This window comes from Piliocolobus tephrosceles, chromosome 20, assembly GCF_002776525.5.
Source record: "Piliocolobus tephrosceles isolate RC106 chromosome 20, ASM277652v3, whole genome shotgun sequence".
In the NCBI taxonomy this organism is placed as follows: Eukaryota; Metazoa; Chordata; class Mammalia; order Primates; family Cercopithecidae; genus Piliocolobus; species Piliocolobus tephrosceles.
In genome coordinates, this window is record NC_045453.1 from 52,920,401 (window position 1) to 52,928,599 (window position 8,199).

At 40.9% G+C, this 8,199-nt stretch overlaps 1 protein-coding gene across 1 annotated transcript in view; it reads right to left on the reverse strand.

Annotated features, from left to right (window-relative positions):
• Positions 1-7,964, reverse strand: part of PLCB4 (phospholipase C beta 4) — a 266,056-nt gene extending 258,092 nt beyond the window's left edge. The window contains exon 1 of the mRNA XM_031934696.1: positions 7,902-7,964. The gene's annotated coding sequence lies outside the window, so the exon portion shown is untranslated. The remainder of the gene's footprint in view (positions 1-7,901) is intronic.
• Positions 7,965-8,199: the final 235 nt, after the last annotated feature.

The following is an 8,199-nucleotide window of genomic DNA, read 5'->3' on the forward strand; positions in this document are numbered from 1 at the left end:
TTTTCTTCTAAAAAGTTGAAAAAAATTAATATTATGTATATTTATGCAGCATAAGTATATACTATGTGATATATAAGGGTAGTATACCCATATACTTACCAGCTAGATTCTACAATGAACACCTTACGCTACTAGCTTTTTTGAGTATCTAGCCCTTCATTCATCAGACTATTCATCCATCAGCTTTTTTGAATCCATTTCATAGGAAATAAGTTGCAGAACTCAGCATGCTTCATCTAAACTCTTACACAGCTGGCATTTCAATCTTTTCCATTTGAAAGCTATGACTTCACAAAAGAAAGGAGGGAAAAGAAAGCAACTCAATGCTCACTATGCACCTAGTTTCAGAGCCCACGTTGAGGTAAAGATGAGATTCTGGCAAAGGAGAGGGATTTTCCTAGAAAACAGGGGGGAACAGTATTTGGCAGAATGTTGAGCTTAGCAACTGTTAGGAAAGTTCTCTCTCAAAGGTCATGGTGTTGGCCCCATGCTTTTCCTCTTTCCTTCTAATCACCTTGGGAGAAGAAACCCAGTTGGCCAGGGAGAGCAAGAGACAGAGCGAAAGAATCACCCTAGAAATGGAAAGATGGCGAGAATAACCTGGCAGTTGGCCAAACTGAAGAATTCTGTCTTCTGGAGATGACATCCTTAGGTGGAAGAAGTAAGATAAGTCTTTTCAGTAAGACCAGTAAGGGGTTAGAAAATTCTTTCTCCTTTTTGTTTTTGCTCTTTCTCCTCTCTCTCAATTCCTCCACAAATTAAAAAATGAGAGGAGAACAGCTGGGGTTGGTGTTTGCCCACTGCTTTGGAAGGCCTCTAACAATAAAGAAGGAAAGATAATGAAAAACAAATGGAGGGCCAGGGTTGGCCATTCAGTGCCTAAGCAGAAGACTTTACATTTTGTTAAGGGCTGCTGAGTTCAGCTTACTGTGTAAGGAGAGAAGACAGAGCCACTGTACAGAAGAGTGCCTGGGAATGAAAGCTGTGTTCATACAGAGCACAGCTCAAGAGAGCAAGACGCGTACAGGAGCGGCAATGGAGAGGTGAGGCAGATGATAATTGCCCAAAAATAGCTGCATCACTATCTTCACACATTGTGACTTTAACACTCCTGTCTCTGAGAGTTGAACTTGTAAGTCTCCTCCCTTTGAAACTGGGCAGGCGCCATTTTGCTTTCCATGGTTTCAGGTATTCAAGGTCAACCATAGTCCAAAAATACAAAATGGAAAATTCCCAAGATAATTCATAAGCTTTAAATTGTGTACCATTCCAACACGATGCAATTTCTCACATCCAGAAGCATCCTTTTGTCTAGCTTATCCATGCTGTACACTCTAGCTACCCACTCATTGGCCACTAGTAGTTATCCTGATTATCAGATAGAAAAAAACATAACATATATAGAATTCGGTACTAAACACACTTTCAAGCATCTACTGTGGGTCTTGGAATGTAACCCCTACAGATAAGAGAGGACTACTGTAACGTGATGGAAGTGACCATGCGTAACTTCCAAGGCCAAGTCATAAAGCAATGCCGCTTCCACCTGGTCGGACAGAATAATCACACTGAAGCCCACGCAGGCTGTCCCCCTGCCCTGAAGCTGCCATGCTATGAGGATAAAGCTGCCCATGAAGAGAGACCATACAGAAAGGACCACATGAGACTGGGTGAAGAGGAAGAAATGCTGAGCCATACCAGCTGCCTGCTCTTCTGGCATCAGCTGCCACCTGACTGCAACTGCATGAGAGAACCCAAGCCAGAAATGCACAGCTGGGCCCTTCCATAACTCCTGACCACAGAAAAAGTGAGAGGTAAAAAGGTGACTGCTGTTGTTTGCAGCCACTATATCTTTAAGTGACTTCTTACACAACAATAAATAATCAGAATAGGTCCTAACATATACACTATATCATGGTGATATCTCATTTCATATACTGCAAAATTCAACTCTTTGAGCCTGGTATCAGTTTGGCCACTAACTATACCTTTCTCGTTGTATATGTAACACTCCAGCCCCATGAGTCTGCATAAAAGTACTATACCCGCACTTTTCTAGAATCCTCCCCCAAAACACACTACATACATATAGAGATTTTTTTCCCATTGAAATACCCTCCCTTTCCTCTTTAAAATTTTCCTACTTTCTACCCTCCATTCAAGGCCCACTATCTTCTAAAAGTAACCTTTGAAGGTTATCAGTGACATCTTAGCTGCCAAACCTAAACGTTTTGATCCTAATTCATGTACAACAGGGCACTAAATCCAAAAATGGAAGTAGCAATAGCACCTCAAGGACAGTTCAGCTCACTCTCTCTGGACCACAGTGCTGCCTCGTTTCCTTACTGAGTAGGAAGAATAATAAAGCTGGGAGATTCGGGAGCATTGACTAAGAGTCGTATTCAAAGAGAATAAAGCCTTTTACCAGAGTTTCTCTATAATATTCTAAAGTTGCACTGGCCAATATGGTACCACAAGTCAAATGTTGCTTTTGAGCACTGAAATATGGCTAGTCTTGAGCTCTGTTTTAAGTACAAAATATTCAGTAGACAATAAAAGGTAAAACCTCCATAATATTTATATTGAGTAAATGTTGAAATAATTATTTGGATATGCTAAGTTAAATATGTAACTAAAATTAATTTCACCTGTGATTTTGGACATTCCAGCCTCCAGTTTAGGTTGCTGTAACCTCTTTCTTTTTGCTGTTTTAATGAAGCTACAAGAAAATTCAAAATGTTCTATGTTGTTCACATAATATTTCTATTGGACAGTGCTGGCTGGTCTAGGACATCAGATGAACAATCATGAAATTTTGTACTATACTGAATCAAAGGCACCCAAGAGGGCTGGGCACAGTAGCTCATGCCTGTCATCCCAGCACTTTGCAAGGCTAAGTTGGAAGGATCACCTGAGGCCAGGAATTCCAAACCAGCCTCATCAACATAGCCAGACTCCACCTCTACAAAAAAATTTTTACAAATTAGCCAAGTATGGTGGTGCATACTTGTAGTCCCAGCTTCTTAGGAGGCTGAGGCAGGAGGATCACTTGAGCCCAGGAGTTCCAGGCTGCAATGAGCTATATCAAGCCACTGCACTCCAGCCTAGGCAACAGAACCAGACCCTGATAACATAACATAACATAACATAACATAACATAACATAACATAACATAACATAACATAACATAAAACAAATAAATAAAATAAAAAAATAGAAGGTGCCCAAGAAACACTATATATTTCCCTTAAAGGCTTATGAAAAGAAAATACTTTCAAAGGCAAAGGTGAACTATTAGGAAATAAAATAAAGGATGGCTAAAAGAGATGAGAATGAAGAATAATAAAGTTAACATGTGTGCTTGGAAATGTTTCTAGTAAAACTAATCTCCAATCATACAATTACATGACATCCTCACCTCTTCTTTCAGAGCACTGAAATTATTATCCATGATTTTCTAAGGAAAGCTTTGAAATGTCAGGTTTTCTATTTCTAAAACTCTAATATATGTAGAAATTCTACTCACTGAAAATTACCTAGGTGTCTCCCAACACTGCAATTACTTTAGGACTTAGCTCTTTGAAGCAGTAGCTCACTCCATTTTCAGAGGAGGAAAAAGAATTCTATGCAGCCTCTGAAAGTGCTTAACCTACACCAGGAAATAGGCTAAGGATTAAAATGTTGCCCACAGGAGTAAGGAAGGGAGGAAGATGGAACGTGGATTGGTAAAGCAGACGCTCTAGTGTCCTGCTCAGATAACACTGGGTTCCTTTAATGGTCTTGTGTGCCCTTTCCCAACTTTTGTGTGCTTTGCTGCTAAAGGATGGTACCAGGATTTCTTAAGAAAAACCCTCTTCAACCACCGAAGCTGCTTCACCTGCAGATGAAGAGAGCAGAGGTGCTTGGAAGTTTATAGCCCTCTCTTACCTGCCCACAGACAGTGACTGATGCAGGAGTGGAAAAACCGAGCTCCACTGCCTTGAAATGGAATAGACTCTAGGGAGCAATTATGTTCCAGAGCTGCCCACTGCACTCCCCCAACTCTGGCCCAGGATCAGGCTGGGGCAGGCACACAGATTAAATCATCCCCCTGCTTGGCTTCTTCCCTTTCCTTTCCCTTCCTCCACTCACTGGTGTCTCCTGGGAGCCCTGCCTTGATAAACCACTTGTGCAGAAATCCTCTTCTCATTCTGCCTCTGGAGAGCTCATCTCACGACTCTTGGCATGCATGAATGTGCTCTAAGAAAATGCGAAAGAAACAATAGGTTTTTGTGCTTGCTATTGTTGTACCATGGGTAAGAGCTTCTGTAACACCCACGAGTTTGAAATAACTGCAGTATTTACAGAGTAATAAGAAGTATCCTTATTCCTATAGAGCACTGCAGCAACCTTAGGCCATAGATCTTAGATCAAGAAAAATATGCTAATAGCTGGCACAACATATCTATGTCTCCAAGGTGTAAGAGAAGACAGGATGATGAGTAAGGCTCTAACGTAGAGGCAAAATGAAAGAGACAACATTAAGTTTGGTGAGCTGCATGCCTAACACTAACATTATAAATTCTGCATATAATTAATATAGATATTTTTTGAGATGTAGTCTTGTCTGTCACCCAGGATGGGGTACAGTGGCGCAGTCTCGGCTCACTGCAAATCTCCACCTCCTGGGTTCAGGCGATTCTCCTGTCTCAGCCTCTCAAATAGCTGGGATTACAGGCATATGCCACCATGCCCAGCTAAATTTTTTTGTCCTTTTAGTAGAGATGGAGTTTCATCATGTTGGCCAGGCTGGTCTTGAACTCCTGACTTCAGGTGATCTGCACCCCTTAGCCTCCCAAAATGCTGGGTGGCACGAGCCACTACATCCAGTCTATAATGAATATTTAATAAAAACAATTTAAAAGGAAGAAAGCACCCCCAACATTAGGTAGGTTTTTCAGAAGAAGAGAGTATCTTCCAAACTAAAATACCATAGGAGAGAAGTTATCAAGGGTTGTTTACTTTCTTTTCCTGAAACTTGAAGGCAGTTTTTGATTGGACTAAACTAAGGCATTCCTCTTCAGCAAGAGCCAATCTAAAGCTCCCAATGCAAAGGTCACTTAACACAAGGATAAGGATAATTCAACCAAAAACAGTCATTTTGTTCTCTAAGTACTTTCTACTGTAGGAGTTTATTGACCAACACTTAAAAAAAAAAAAAAAAGCTAAACTGAATATGACATATAAGCAAGATCCAAAATATACCTTTGCCTTTATAGGAATATGAACATATTCTGAATGCCAACTCTGCATATAAGTGGGCTTAAAAAATACATTTAGAATGAACATAGAGTCAGAGCTGCTCACTGTTGGAAGTATGCGGAAGTAAAGAGGCATTTCAAGACAAAGCCAGAAATGCTCAGGTTCCAGAGTCTAGATGTTTCCAATTTTGAGTATGGGAAGATACTATAGAAGAATCAGATTTTAGTTCAGTGTTTTAAAAAACAACTCACAATTCAAGATATGTAGCAAGTGAATGATGCTAGAGTAGAGACCAAATGGTTTTGTTTTTAGGAGAGGATGGAGGGACATATGGAAGGATTCTCTGGAAGGAAGGCAGGACTAACATAAGCAGTCAACCACTAGGTGACATCTGGGGCTCCAAGTCTAATCAGGTCCTACTGGGTGAGAACGAGAGTACACTGCCCATGTATTGTGCTTCAGCCCAGGATCTGGAGCCATCCAAAGCCTTTGTAAAAATTTTTTTTTGTTTTTTTTGTTTTTGAGACAGAGTCTTGCTCTGTTGCCCAGGCTGGAGTGCAGTGGTGGGATCTCAGCTCACTGCAAGCTCTGCCTCCCAGGTTCATGCCATTCTCCTGCCTCAGCCTCCCAAGTAGCTGGGGCTACAGGCGCCTGCCACAACACCCAGCTAATATTTTGTATTTTTAGTAGAGACAGGGTTTCACCATGTTAGCCAGGATGGTCTCGATCTCCTGACCTCGTGATCCGCCTGCCTGACCTCCCAAAATGCTGGGATTGCAGGCGTGAGCCACAGCACCCAACCAAGCCTTTGTAAAATTAAATGTATAGCATTTATACTCCTTAATGTAGAGGAATTTCTTCTTTGAACTTAAAATATTTAACAAAACTTCTGAGCTCTGTTGGGGTTCTTTTTTTTTGGACTCTTGAATCAAGTGTTTATATTCACTAAGCACATAATTCGACACAAGAACCATTTATAAATATAGCTGATGAAAAATGACCTATTTAAGGGTAATACAAGTCTTACACAGAGAAAGTGGATACTCCAGATTAATGTGACGAAGGAGTGAAAAGCAGATGATGTGTCCATACTGATTTAAAGTCCCTAGAGAATTATTCAGTCCTTCCTACTCCCCAACTCTTCTTTGCCTGCTAAGACATGGTTTATGAGTCACCCTTGGGGAGTAGTAAAAGATAGTGCACTTGACTAAAAATAGATAGGAACATTCAATAATAAATCTACTTTCTGGATATCTCTTGTCATCATTAAACACTGATCACTTAGAGAAGTGTCGGGTTGTGCGATTCTTCCTTCCCCTCATGGAAAGGCCGGAAGAAAATCAGCCACAGTCACTGCCAAAAGATAATGAAGTATCTCACATGATATGCAACACACTGGAGGAAAAAACTCTGCCGTTAAATGCCAACAGCCCAGAGGAACAGATCCTCCAGGGGGACCTATTGAGAGGAACAGTAAAGTTGCTGGTTCATGCCATTGCTATAAAATGACCTCTTGTTCCTTAAGGTAAGAAATGATACCTAGTCCAAATGTTTTGCTTATAACAGCAATTAAAAAATAGAAATTTGAGCAAGGTGCAGTTCATGCCTGTTATCCCAGCACTTTGGGAGGCCGAGGCGGGCAGATCACGAGGTCAGGAGTTCGAGACCAGCCGGACCAACATGGTGAAATTCCATCTCTACTAAAAATACAAAAAATAGCCAGGCGTGGTGGTATGCCCCTGTAATGCTACTCAGGAGGTGGAGGCAGGAGAATTGCTTGAACCCAGGAGGCAGAGGTTGCAGTGAGCCAAGATTATGCCACTGCACTCCAACCTTGGTGACAGAGTGAGAATTCCATCTGAAAAAAAGTAAATACATAAAGAAACAACAACTTGATCAAGGGATTATAAAAGAACAATGTCTCATATTCACTAGGATTCTGGCTCTGGAATACAAGTATTGGCAAGTTACAGTTTATAAATGAAACAAATCGGCCATATGAAGATATTTCCAGTTCCCCTTTTCGCGTTTCTTTAAAGGTTTGTAAAATGAACCATTAGGGGAGCACTGGAAGAATTTATTTACATCATCCCCTGGTAGTTCCCCCAAAATGGAGGATTTTTGCTGAAAATGTGCACAGTTGTGATTTTTCACATCAGTGGGAATCTTCTTAAGCAAAATCTGCACAGGACTGAAAACAAGTCACATACATTTCTCCCCAGAAAGAATTATAGACAATGATGACTTCAAAAACATGTGATGCTTACTAAATGCAGGCAACACTATCGCAGAGAGCAAGTAGAAAATCTAGCAAAGGGCAAAGTGCCCAAGGTTAGTAGTGAAATTAATAAACTTGAACCTCGAAAGTGCTAGGAGATCCTGCTTAATGCTCTGCCGCATCGAGGAAGATGTCTGTGAATCAGTTTTGAGAGGCATTTCAGAAGCAGCATCAGCCAGAATGAAGGGATTCATCTTACAGACTGAAAGTTCTAGAACCCAGGAGGCAGAGGTTGCAGTGAGCCAAGATTGCACCACTGCACTCCAGCCTGGGTGACAGAGCAAGAATTCTGTCTCAAAAAATAAATAAATAAATAAACAGCAATTTGATCAAGGGATACCCTACAACCAAAGACTCTCCACACAGGCTATAAAGTACTCACCGGGCAGCTCTGGACCAACTGCAGGTGATGTCCACTTCGTCAAACTCACAGCAGCACTGTCCTCTGTGAAACAGACACAGACGAGACAAATCAATGTATAGGACTTTTAGAGTTTTTATGGAGAAAAACAATCCTTTGCACTTCAAAATCAGAATCTATATGTAAATTTAAAAACGTCAGTAAAACAAAAAAAAAATTAGTGGCGTAAGTTGCAAACAGATGACACAGACACACAGTCATCATATCAGAATTATTACTGCTACACCCAGCCAACAGAGTTTATACACTGTCTCTACAA